The following is a 12,963-nucleotide window of genomic DNA, read 5'->3' on the forward strand; positions in this document are numbered from 1 at the left end:
TACCCTTGTCCTATCATTTGCCTCTCATCGTTTGCCGCAGTTCATTTCAAGTCGTCGTTTGATATATTGGTCGTTTTTCAGTCACGATGAGTCTGCCTGCGTGGTCATTGTAGCCCTTATCACTCATAACTAAGCAGGTTACTCATTTAGAATCAGCAGTGGTCATCACATGTCGTCGTTTCACATATTGGTCATTTTGTAGTCATTAACAGTAATGATGAGTCATACCTAGCTAGTATAGTCATTACCCCACATCGCTAAGCACTTTTACTCATTTCTAATTAATAGCGGTCTTTACATGTAGTTTGATATACTGGTCATTACAAATCATTTTAGTCATTATTAACTATTATTAGTCATTAGCATCAGTCATTGCCTCTAACAATGTCTATAACTTTTATTGATTGCCTATCACCATCAATCATTTTCATTCTTATCTCCCTCCTTGCATGTCCGCTTTTGCGACTGGCACACCAGTGCACAGATGCGACGCACAGATAACAGGTATAGCTTCTGCGCATAGATTTTCGCTCCATGAGCCTTGAACGGCTTTCGCCTTAAAAAACAAACGCATCCAGTCTGTGCTTGCACACGCGCACACAAAAAGTTTGCGTTTACCACGCAGACGCGAGGCGAACGCGCCCAGAAAGGAAGCAAACCACGCGCTCGAGCCGGCGACCCCGGCGGCGACGTGTCCCCGAACAGTGGCGCCCTCAGCAGAAATAGCGGGCGCAACTGTAAACTCCCCAAGGACGCGCTTGCCCATTGACGGCGGCGCGACGCAGCAGGCCGCACCCAGTGCGCTTCCATCGAGCGGCCGTGCTACTGTGCCGGAGTTCCCGGGTTCTAACCCGATCACGGCGGCTGCGTTTCGATGGAGGCGAAACGAAGTGGCGTCCGTGTGCTTTGCGATGTCAGCGCACGTTAAAGATCCCCAGGTGGCCGAAGTTACTTCGTAGCACTCCACTACGGCTCCCCTTTCTTTCTTTCTTTCTTTCTTTCTTTCTTTCTTTCTTTCTTTCTTTCTTTCTTTCTTTCTTTCTTTCTTTCTTTCTTTCTTTCTTTCTTTCTTTCTTTCTTTCTTTCTTTCTTTCTTTCTTTCTTTCTTTCTTTCTTTCTTTCTTTCTTTCTTTCTTTCTTTCTTTCTTTTCCACTTTGACACCCATCTTCCTTCCTTACGGCGCGGTTCAGGTGTCCACAGAGCAAGTGTGACAGATACTGCGCCTTTCCCTTCCTATGAACCAAATATTATTATTATTATTATTATAATTCGTCTACAGGAAAGGACAGGCGCAGTATCTGTCACTCGCGGTATCCCGCTATCATTCTCACTGTAGACAAGGGGAATTATGAAGAGCGTCTTATGATCCGGGGTGTGGCGCAGTGGTAAAGCGCTGGGCTGGAGATCCAAGGGTTGGAGGTTAGATTGCTCGGTCGAAGACAAGGTTTATTAATCTATATTTAAGTATCGATTCAGCTGATGGAAGCATAAGGTATACAGCTTTGAACTGGGCGTACGAGTTATAGTTTACGTATCCTTAGTGCAAAGAAATGATTTTTTCCTTAAAGGCTCTATTACCAACGCGAACAGGCACATATTAGACTGTAGATATCATCTAAATTATCAAGCAAAGTGCTGTGTTCAAAGATGCCATACACCTTTGCAAAATGAAAAGTAGTCATAGTTTGTACCTGTTTTTGCCTCGTTGCAACCCTTATGCGGCTCTCAAAGTGTATGTTTGCGAACCAATTCAAAAATCCGCGAAGAAAATACGAGCATCGCTGAAGCCTTGAAGAGTCAAAACTTGATTCGTGAGGTGGCTGAAGAGCACTCGTTTTTAAAAATTAACTAAGTTAAAAGTAAACACAATCGGTCAAATATTGTCAAGGTCAGAACCCATCGCCTCATGTTTAAGAAGGAAAAAGAAATTCGCTGCTTTGCAACCTAGTGGAATCCAGGCTTTTTCAAAGTACCATATCACGATATGCAAGAAGTTCGAGGCAAAATCTTGCGTTCGTATTTTGAGCGTGCTCACTGTTTCTGCGTTAACACAAGGGACAGCATAGAGTAGGCAGTGAACTATACAGACACTAATTCAGATGTAGGCAGCGCCGAAATGAAGTGAGGTTGAAGAAAAGGAAGTGCGAGCTGTGGGCTCCAGTTGAAGTTGTTCTTTCCTGGATAGGGAAAGGGGAACGGGGTATAGCAATGCAATATTCAGGGTGATATGAGAGGAGGATAAAAAGTAGTACTTTCCAAGTACCTACACAGAGCTTTCTGAATGACTGGATTAGAGAAATAGGTCTTTAAGTGTGTTGCATCCCTCCTTGGATTTTGATATGATTACCTTACGTGAAATTGCCAAGAATTTCTAATTCTTTCAGCTCTTTACACATTTCTTAAGTACTAAACGCTTCCACGCGGCTCTCCTCCGATGATAGGTTTTTCACATTCTTCATTCAACAAGTTCAAAGGGGTCTCAATTTTGGTGACTGACTGAATAGTAAACACTGATCACCCAGGGTCGCCTAACAAGGAAGATAAGGCTTGAGGACACCGGTGCTAGTTTGCCGAGCCTGATCTAGAAATTTATGAATAAAGCGATCAAGTAGGGGTGAGTTGGCGTACCGATGTCAACTGTACACCGCAAAACTATCTCAAAATTATTAACAGATGACGCTGAATCAATAGCTGAACGAGAATCCCCCGTCATGTGATTTATGGCGCGACTGTTGTTTAGCAGGACGCAATATTTGCGGACGCCCGAGACCAAAATAAGCACCCACTAAATTCTGTCTTGAGACCCCCACATAACATGACTCGAACTGAATTCCGCAGCAAAAGCCACTTTTTAGTTATTGTGCAGTAAAGCGTCTAGTCCATCCGTCCTACGAACTACTGCAGGAAGTATGCATTTGTAAATATGACAGGGGCACACTGCGGAACAGAGATTTCTACTGGAAGAATCTGAAAACCAGGTGGCATAGCTTTCTCGGATTCGTACAATAAAATATGAAAGCACCCGCACCCGCACCTGCCGTTTTGGGCGATCAGTTCTAAACGCACGGAATTGTTTAATTGAGAAAAGACGATTAATGGAGACCCTTATTTCTTGCAGTGAAATGATGTCTAGAGCAAATTTAAGAATAAGCTGTTGTAAGCTACAATGAACTCACGACCATGTGCTCCTCCCGTGCTGCTGGCTTCAGCCATGCATGATATACAGCCCACTTATTGGACTCAACTCCCCAACATGCAGTGGCGCACCGGTCAGGGCAGAGATGATCGGATACTTTTTTTTTTTTCACATTTTCCGAATACTAATGTCAACTTGGCCGGTATCCATACGAAACCATCACGCGTGAACCACCTAGACTCGCATCCGCTGGGTATTATCGGTCTATGCGGAATGCTTTTATCTATTCCTACGATAATAAAGCGGCGCCGGTCTGTTAGAGTTTCAGCCGCAGCGGATACATCATCCCGCTTTTGTTCGCACCGTCCATTTAAGCGTTATTCCGGACGACGCATATCCCGCTTCCCGCATGCATCTCATCGAACCCAGTCGTTGATCCTTCTTCATACTAAGTGATTGCGCCGGCACATGACAGTACACTGCCTGCTGCAACAGAGAGAGCACGCCGGCCGGCTTCCTATGTACTATTTGCCCTTATTCGACTCATGAAACCGCAGCGCGACGCAACAGTGAAGGCAAATTCGGCAGACTTGATCGCACATACCGCATAGGCTTCTGCCGTACACTCGCGGCAGCAATGCGGCTCTGCAGAATGCAGCTCTTTCATTTCGCAGACCTCAGCGAGGCTGCGCAAAGCGGTGCCTCATCAATGGGCTTCAGAACGGGGCCATGTGAGTAGGTTGTGAGATTAACATCTCAAAACTGATTGTAGAGGACGGGGAAACCTATAGCAGAGGGCTATGGAATAACATAAAGTTAATGCCGAACGACGCACGTCCGACGCACCGGGGTCCACACCCAAACTTTCTCTCCAGGATGGTATGCGACGTGTCGATGACGGAGGTTGTAGCGGCGTGCATCCGTGCCCTGCTGTTGTTGAATGTGAATGCGGGCAAGTTGACGTGCTTCCTCAGCGCGCTGAGCAAACTGCTCGGCGTCGGGCGTGAGTGGATGATCATCTGGGCAGCTCGGAAGCATGGCATCCAACATCGTCTGAACGTCACGTCCGTAGACTGGGCGAAATGGTGTAAAACGCGTCGTCTCTTGGGTGGCCGTGTTGTAGGCATATGTGATGTAGGGGGGAATTTCATCCCAGTTTTTGTGCTGCGAGTCTATGTATGTACATTGCGATCATGTCGGCGATGGTTTTGTTGAGTCTCTCCGTGAGGCCATTCGTCTGCGGGTGATATGCAGTAGTTTTTCGGTGGCTGGTATGACTAAGCTCGAGCACGTCGTGCATGAGCTGTGCCGTAAACGCGGTGCCTCGATCGGTTGTGACTAGGGACGATGCGCCATGACGCAACACGATTTGTTGCATAAAGAATTGAGCGATCTCAATTGATGTGCCCCGCAGCACTGCCTTGGTTTCCGCATAACGGTGAGATAGTCGATCGCGACTATAGTCCATTTGTTACCCATCGATGACATCGCAAATGGGCCCAGTAGGTCGATGCCGACTTGGTCAAACGGCGTCAGAGGTGGAATAATAGGTTGGAGCAAACCTGCGGGCTTCAGAGGAGGCACCTTTCGACGCTGACACTCGCGGCAGCCTCTGACGTAGCGATGGACGGCGTCAGAAAGTTTAGGCCAATAATAGGCTTGACGAACTCGAGCGAGTGTGCGTGCAAAGCCCAAGTGGCCGGAGGTGGGCTCATCGTGGCAAGCAAAAAGAATATCGTCGCGAAGGTCGGCCGGCACGACAAGGAGGTGCGCTCGATCAACAGTGCTGGAGTTTTTCTTGAATAAAACGCCATTCCGAAGACAGAATGCAGACAGGTGCCTTCCAAACTGGCGGGGGACGTCAGCAGCGCGACCCTCCAGGTGGTCAATGACAGGTCGAAGGCCTGGGTCAGCTCGCTGTCGGGTCATTATGTCTGAGGCATTCACTAGTCCAAGAAAACCTCTGTCATCCGTGACGTTATCGACAAATCCGACGGGTGCCCGGGAGAGCGCGTCAGCATCTTCGTGTTTCTGACCAGATTTGTACACAATGGTGTAGTCAAATTCTTGGAGGCGAAGGTTCCATCATGCTAGGCGCCCCGATGGGTCACGGAGATTGGCTAGCCAGCACAAAGAATGGTGGTCAGTAACGACTTTAAACGCACGGCCTAAATTTCATAGTTGCCCACACAACCGCGAGGCGTTCCTTTTTCGTAGTAGAATAATTTGTTTCAGCGCGCGAGAGCGTGCGGCTGGCATACGCAATGACCCTTTCCACACCAGCTTGGTGTTGAACGAGTATAGCGCCAAGGCCGATGTTGCTGGCGTCGGTGTGGACTTCGGTGGCAGAGTCTTCATCAAAGTGCGCAAGAACAGGGGTAGTTTGCAGTCGTCTGCGCAGCTCCGCAAAAGCCTCCTGTTGCTTGGCGGTCCACACGAACTGTGTATCATCCCGCGTGAGGCGAGTGAGGGGTGCGGCTATCTTAGAAAAGTCGGCGATGAAGCGGCGGTAGTACGCAAATAAACCCAGGAAACGTTTTAAAATCCTCTTCGTGGCAGGAACGGGAAATTTGGCGACAGCGGCAGTTTTGTCGGGGTCTGGCCTAACGCCTGCGGCACTCACAAGATGACCGAGAAACTTCTACTCTTTGTAGCCAAAGTGGCACTTCTCGGGCTTGAGCGTCATGTCAGCTGACCGGAGGGCATCTAATACTGTGCGAAGGCGTTCGAGGTGTTCTCTAAAGGTTTCAGAGAACACGACAACGTCGTCGAGATAAACTAAACAGATTTGCCATTTGAGGTCGGCGAGAACGGTGTCCATCATGCGCTGAAAAGTAGCCGGCGCTGAGGCCGAATGGCAGCACTTTAAACTCATACAGTCCATCCGGGGTGGCAAAAGCTGTTTTTTCGCGGTCCCGCTCATCGACCTCAATCTGCCAGTACCCGCTCTTCAAGTCAATGGAGGAGAAGTACTGGGCGCGACGAAGCTTGTCGAGCGAATCATCGATACGGGGCAGCGGGTAGACGTCTTGTTTAGCGATGTCGTTAACTTTCGATAATCAACACAGAAGCGAAGGGTGCCATCCTTTTTTTTCGCCAGCACGACAGGGGACGACCACGGACTGTTGGAGGGTTGGATGACACCATCACGAAGCATCTCCTGAACCTGTGTTCGAATCGCTTCACGTTCTGTCGTTGAGAGGCGGTACGGCTGCTGGCGTATAGGGTGGGCATCGTCGGGAGTCATTATACGGTGCTTCACAAGAGGCGTTTGCCGAATTTTCGATGACGTTGCGAAACAAGCACTGTATTTTAGAAGGAGAGAACGCAGGTCGTGCTGCTGTGTTTCCGAGAGATCTGTACTAATGCAGACGATCAAGGGATGGGCGCACATTTTCAACTTCTCCGAACGTAAAACATTCAGAAACGTCCGCTAAGGCGTCGGCGAATGCGATTGCGGTAGTGCGGAAAAGATGGCGAGGTTCGTTCGTGAAGTTAGTCACCAGGAGCTCAGATCAGCCATTACGGAGATTGATGAGACTACGCGCCGAGGTGATGCCATGAGTGAGCAAAAGGGACTGGTTGCCCTCAGCGACCGCCGTTCCGTCACGTAGTTCATCGCAGTTAACAGTGACAAAAACACTGGAACGTGGCGGAATAGAAACGCTCTCGGCAGAAATTCGAAGAGGGGCGCGGCTTTGGCGGTTTGCGGTGTCAGTATCGTCAGCTTTTTCGGTCGAAAAGGTCATGGTATGCTTCCGGAGATCAATAATGGCCCCATACTCCCGGAGAAAATCGACACCAAGGATACAGTCGCGAGACCAGTCAGGTATCACAAGACAGCTGACAACAAACGTGGAGTTGCGAATTTGGACTCTCGCCGTGAACTGACCGCTCGCAGTTACGACATGCCCGCCAGCGGTTCAAATCTGCGTGCCAGACCACGGCGTCATCACCTTTTTTAGAAGCGCCACTAGCTTCCCGCTTAAAATCGAAAAATCAGCACCAGTGTCTACCAATGTGCTAACCTTATAGCCATCGAGGAGCACGGATATATCCAGCGAGAGTCTATCTTCACGTGTACGAATTGTCGACGGGGCCGTCAAGTCGTGGTCGCTCACAGGTTGCGTTGTCGGGGGGTCTTCGTCGGGTCGATTTGAAGCGGCCTCGCCCCCTGAGGTTGCTGTCTTTAGTTTTCCCGGCTCGGACTAGGCGACCGTCGCTGCGCCATCCCGGAGGAGCTGGGCTGCGAGGATAGTCGGCGTGGAGACCGAGATCGCGACTGTCGTCTATAAGTTGGCGCCATGCGCTGCTGGGCTACGTAGTCCTCAATATCCCGGGGTCGTTGGCCTAAAGGAGGGCTACGCATGTCGGTGGGGAAACCCTTCAGTCCCAGTTGTCGATATGGGCACTGTCGATACAGGTGACCAGGTTCTCAGCAGTGGAAGGACATGCGCTATTGATTTGGGGCATGCCACAGGTCTGACTTTCGCTGGGGTGGTCGGTGGTTGTCGATGTACGGCTCGGGGTGGGCTGAATGCAGTGAGCCTTGGTCGGGCGGCAGTAATTGTGTGGAATCAGTTGGGGGACGTCGAAAGATGTCCGCATACGTTGGCCGACAGGACTCGGTGGAAAAGGATGGCGGGTTAGCAGATGGTACCGAAGGCCGAAGTGCTTGGTGAAGCTCTTCTCGGACAATACTAGCGACAGAGCCGACCGTCGGCTGGGGAGCACTGAAAAGCTTCTGGAGCTCTTCACGCAAAATGGAGCGGATGATGTCGCTAAGAAGATCCGGACTAGCCCCGAAGGCCGAATGCGGCTCCGTGAGCGAAGCGGCTAGTACCGGCCTGTCGTAGGTCGTAGACCGCTGCTGGAGCATCCTTTCCATCGTGATTGCTTCCGAAAGAAACTCGGCAACTGTGCTCGGCGGATTGCGCACGAGCCCAGCGAACAGTTGTTCCTTAACGCCGTGCATGAGATGGCGCACCTTTTTCTCTTCGGGCATGGCCGGGTCAGATCGTCGGAGCAGCCTAGTCATGTCCTCCACGTACATTGTTATGGTCTCGTTCGGCATCTGTATGCGAGAGCGTAAAGCCCTTTGCGCTCGTTCTCAGCGATCCGGGCTGGTGTAGATGTCCAGGATGCAGCGGCAGAACTCGCGCCACAATGTTAGGGCGCCTTCGCGATTCTCGTACGAAGTACGAGCGCCATCTTCCAGGTTAAAGAAGACGTTTCTGAGCTTCGCGGCGTCGTCTCACTGATCAAATGCGGCGACCCGTTCAAACTGGGCGAGCCAGTCTTCGACGTCTTGCATCTGACAGCCGTGGAAAGCCTTAGGCAGTCGTGGGTTCTGTAGGGTGTAAAACGTTGGAGTTTGCATGACAGGTCGAGGGGCGGCTGCGGTGATGAATTCCAACGGCCCGTGCTCAGGTGGTAGGCCTAGGTTCCTCCGGCTAGCGCGGTGAACAGGAGTGTCGATTGGCACAGGACCTGAATCGTGGGTATGCGGAGGAGTGCAGGACATATACTGGGATCGATACCCTGCGCCGACACCAAAATATGTCACGGACAACAGGGCTAGACATGACTAAAACGACGGGATGAAGCTGTACCAGCAGGCAAAGTTGTTGTCCAAATAACTTATGGCACATACCCACGCGAGTCAACTTCAGTGTCTTCTTCCAGGCACAGCACGAACATGGGGACACCAGGTGTCAATATAATCGATGTGATTTATTGGGCTTATACGCGAAAGCGCTATTTTTATACAGCCGTAGAATATTTTTGCGGGCGAGTTGGTTCATTGCAGATAAAAGTGTAAACTGCGCGAAAAAACTGGACAATAGACGAAGGAACACAAACACGACAACACATCCAGTAATTTTTCCACATGATTCTTTTAGCTGGGTATTATGTTCACCCCCATAATTGTTCCCTCTTTTCCGCTTAACCCTGTTTTCTTATCGCAAAAGGTTTTTCCTCTTTTAATGTTCAGCTTTTCTTTTCATCTCTGTCAAATTTTTTACGCCACCGTTGTTTTTCCATACACCTACACATTGCTTCATAGCCTTACCAAAACCTTTTTTGCTTCTTCTGCGTTTTTTCAATCAGTCTGATTGTGGTTTTTCATGTGATGCCTGTTTGGAGCATGACGTCTGAGTGCTCGACCTTTTATCTGGCATTCTACAATATGCTTACTCATAGTGTGAAAGAAAATTGCGATGAATTTTACCTTCTTATCATTTATCACGTCTTGTGTGAAAGATAGCAGTGGTTGGGCACCTAAGTTCCCTCATGTATATAGCATGTGCTTTCGTTCACCAATAAACAGTTGGAAGTTTGTGGCCGTGTTGTCGTGTTTGTGTCCCTTCGTCTATTGCCCCGTTTTTTCGCGCAGTTTACAATTTTATCTCATTTTTATACAGCAGCTCCTGTATGGTTATGTTAAAATGAACTGGCGCACACAGTTGCCCGTTTCTAAATTATGTATTGTGCAGAGGTAGTTTCCATTCACTAAGCTTGGATCACACGGGGTGTACTGTAGCCGTCGACATTTTTTTTTTTTTTCAAATGACGATTTCGACCTCAATGAAATCCCCGTTAGCCTTAAGGTGAGAAACGTGGAAACTTTCATTCCACCTGCTAGAGGCATACTAGTAATATTCCGAGGCTTGAGACGTTGTAAGGGTGTTGCAAAGGCACCGTGCGTTCGCCTCTCATGTCGACCGTGCAATAAAAAGGAATGCTTGATTTAGCGGCTTCTTCCACATTGGCCACGTCATCTGAACTTGTGCGGTACACAAACCGCTTATACTTTTTCCACCTCCGGCGGCTGGCTTGAGCGAAAGAGAAATGAGTGTCGGGGCTCTATTGTGTAGTCAACCGACAGGTCGAATATTCACTGGAGTGCGCTTATGATTCTTTGAGTCAAGCAGCTATGCTTCAAATGGGAGCGTTATAGGGTCCCGGTGCTTGTCTCCTACCAACATCAGTGGCACGCTCATAATTTTTTTTTGGCTGCGATGCTTCAAACGTATTGGGCAAGGGTCCCGGTTTTCGTCACCTTCTATAGGCATGTCAATAATTTTGCGAGGCTACGATGCTTGAAAAAAAAAAAAAAAAGGGGGGGGGGTGCAATAGTCCGAGCGCTTTTCACCTAACGCCAGCCAGATGCGCTCTCGTGATCCTTGGAGGCTGCAATGACTCAAGTTATAGGTGTGCAAGGGACGCGCTGTTTGTCACCTGCCAAATGAAGTGCAGTGACTTTTCGAGGCTGTGAGGCTTTAAAACTGTTGACGCTGACGGCGCCAGAAAATTTTGTGGAGGTGCCCCGATGGATCTTCTATGGAGGCATGCCTCTGAAGTGCCAACTTTATCGCAAGAAATATGAAGTTTGTGAATCGTGCGGGAGACTTGGACACCGTTCAGGTGTCTGCCCGGACCCCGACAACATAAGATGCAGGGGGTGCGGCATGGAGCTCCCACCACAGGAGCATCGCTGTGAGCCAAAGTGCATGCTCTGTGGAAAAGCCCATATTCTCGGAGACAAGAAGTGCAAGGAAATGTATCGCACCCCGCATCACGTTAAGAAGAAGGCATGGGACAAGCTGACTCAACAGCAACAGCAGCAACATCAACAGCCGCAAGCTCAAGACCAACCCCCAACGGGTCGGCGCAGCAGATCAAAGAGCAAGCAAGGGGGAGAGTTCAAGGTCAGGGACGAATCCTTTCCCCGGCTAGACGGCAACAAGACGGAACTGGTGGAATGTTCCAGCTCACGGGACCCGGCGGACGCCTGGCGGCGGAGCGGCAGCCAGGAGCAGCAGGGGGTGAGTTTCGCAGATATGGTCTCCCAGAAGGAATTGGCAAAACTAAGAGATGAAAATAGACAGCTTAGAAGCATGCTACAAAATCTTAATGGGGTAGTAGATTCCCTTCGAGGTCAAATTCAAAATCTGCAACAGCAGGGGCAGTCCAGATCTGGCACACCCGCTAATCTGAATATCAGGCCCAATACGCAGAACGATAAAGAGGATAGCATGATCACTGACACGGCAAGCCCTCCACCTGTAAAACGGAATGTACGCGAGGATCCCTCCGAAGAAAAATCAGTAGAAGAAAGGGTGACCCGAATTGAGGGGGCGCTAGATTCGATGGCCGCCTCCCTAAATCAAATCACCTCCCAACTCCAGACGCTTGTGGGGGCAGTGCAAAAACAAGCTGAGGAGTCTCAAGTACTCCGGAACGAGCTGCTAGGCATCAACGCCTGGCAGCAGAACATCGAACAGACCCTTGCGAGTAAACATGGCTCGCAAGGCTAAGTATGAGATATGGCAGTGGAACTGTCGCGGATTCCGAAGGAAACGGCCGGTGCTGCAGCAGTTCCTCGCAACGATATTACATGCGCCTCTCGCATTAGCACTTCAGGAAACCGGAGGCCCGGCTAAACTTTCGGGATACCAAGCATTCCACAGCGATAAGGGGGAGCGGGCGGCAGTGACAACTTTAGTTAAAAGAAATATGGCAGCAGTACAACACGACCTCGCATCGCCAGAGATAGAAAGTGTTTTTGTGGAGATTATCCTGGGAACCAGTCCTAGGCCCAGTATCTTCCTCCTCAATATTTACAGCTCACCGAGGCAGCGCAAGGCCAGATTCAGGACTTTGCTCCGGAAAGCAGAGCAAGTCAGCGGGGAACATCAGTTAGTGATTATGGGTGATTTCAATGCAAGACACCCTGCATGGGGATACTGTACACCTTGCCCTAAAGGGAGGCAGTTGTGGGAGGATATACAAGACCTAGGGTACACTATACATACAGATCCTACCTGTCCGACACGAATTGGGAACAGTGTTAGCGTCGACACATCCCCCGACCTCACACTATCTAGGCGCACCCTCAGTCCCCAGTGGAACAACACGGACATGAACTTCGGTAGCGATCACTACATAATCGCGCTTAAACTTGGGGGTGGCCCCGGCCCCAAACGTCGTGCAAAGCCGGCGATAGTGGAATGGGACAAATTTCGGGACAACAGGACAGGCGACAATGAAGGAAAAATAACCGACCTCGACACGTGGGTTGCACAACTAAAGTCCGACGTCAAGGCAGCAACTAAATATCTCGATGACGCTAACGCTCCGGATTTAGTGGATAGTCGTCTTCTCCGCATGTGGGAGGCAAAGGAACGAATGGAAAGGAGACTTAAGGGGCAGCGGTGGAATCGTAACCTAAGGCGCAAGATAGCAAGGCATAATAAGGCCATTGAAGATTACGCTTTCAAGCTATGCGAGCAAAACTGGGGGGATCGATGCGAACACATGGAGAATAATATGAGCATGCCTAAGACCTGGGGACTTCTTCGTCGCCTTCTGGACCCTGAGAGCTCGAAAGCTCAAGTAAGCACTAACCTCATGAAGATTAGACACTCCTTTCCAGGAGATGACGAGAAGTTCTTTCTACAGTTGCAAGACTTGTATGTTAGTGATACAAGCAGGATGCCCCTTCCCGATTACTTAGGGGACGCCAATGATGAGCTTGATGCCCCTATTAGCACGGCAGAAGTAAGAGCAGAGATTTTTCGGCTTAGAACCAACACGGCACCGGGCCCAGATGGTATCACTAATAAAATGCTGCGAAACCTAGATGACCTATCGGTAGCCGCACTAACTCAGCTTATGCAGGAGTGCTGGGAGAAAGGGGAAATACCTCAGCAGTGGAAAACGGCTGACATTATTCTCATACCCAAGCCTGGTAAGCCACTTCGGATAGACAATCTACGGCCAATATCGCTAACATCATGCTTGGGAAAGCTACTAGAGCATG

Source organism: Amblyomma maculatum, chromosome 4, assembly GCF_055883805.1.
Source record: "Amblyomma maculatum isolate TAMU_Amacu chromosome 4, ASM5588380v1, whole genome shotgun sequence".
Taxonomy (NCBI): domain Eukaryota; kingdom Metazoa; phylum Arthropoda; class Arachnida; order Ixodida; family Ixodidae; genus Amblyomma; species Amblyomma maculatum.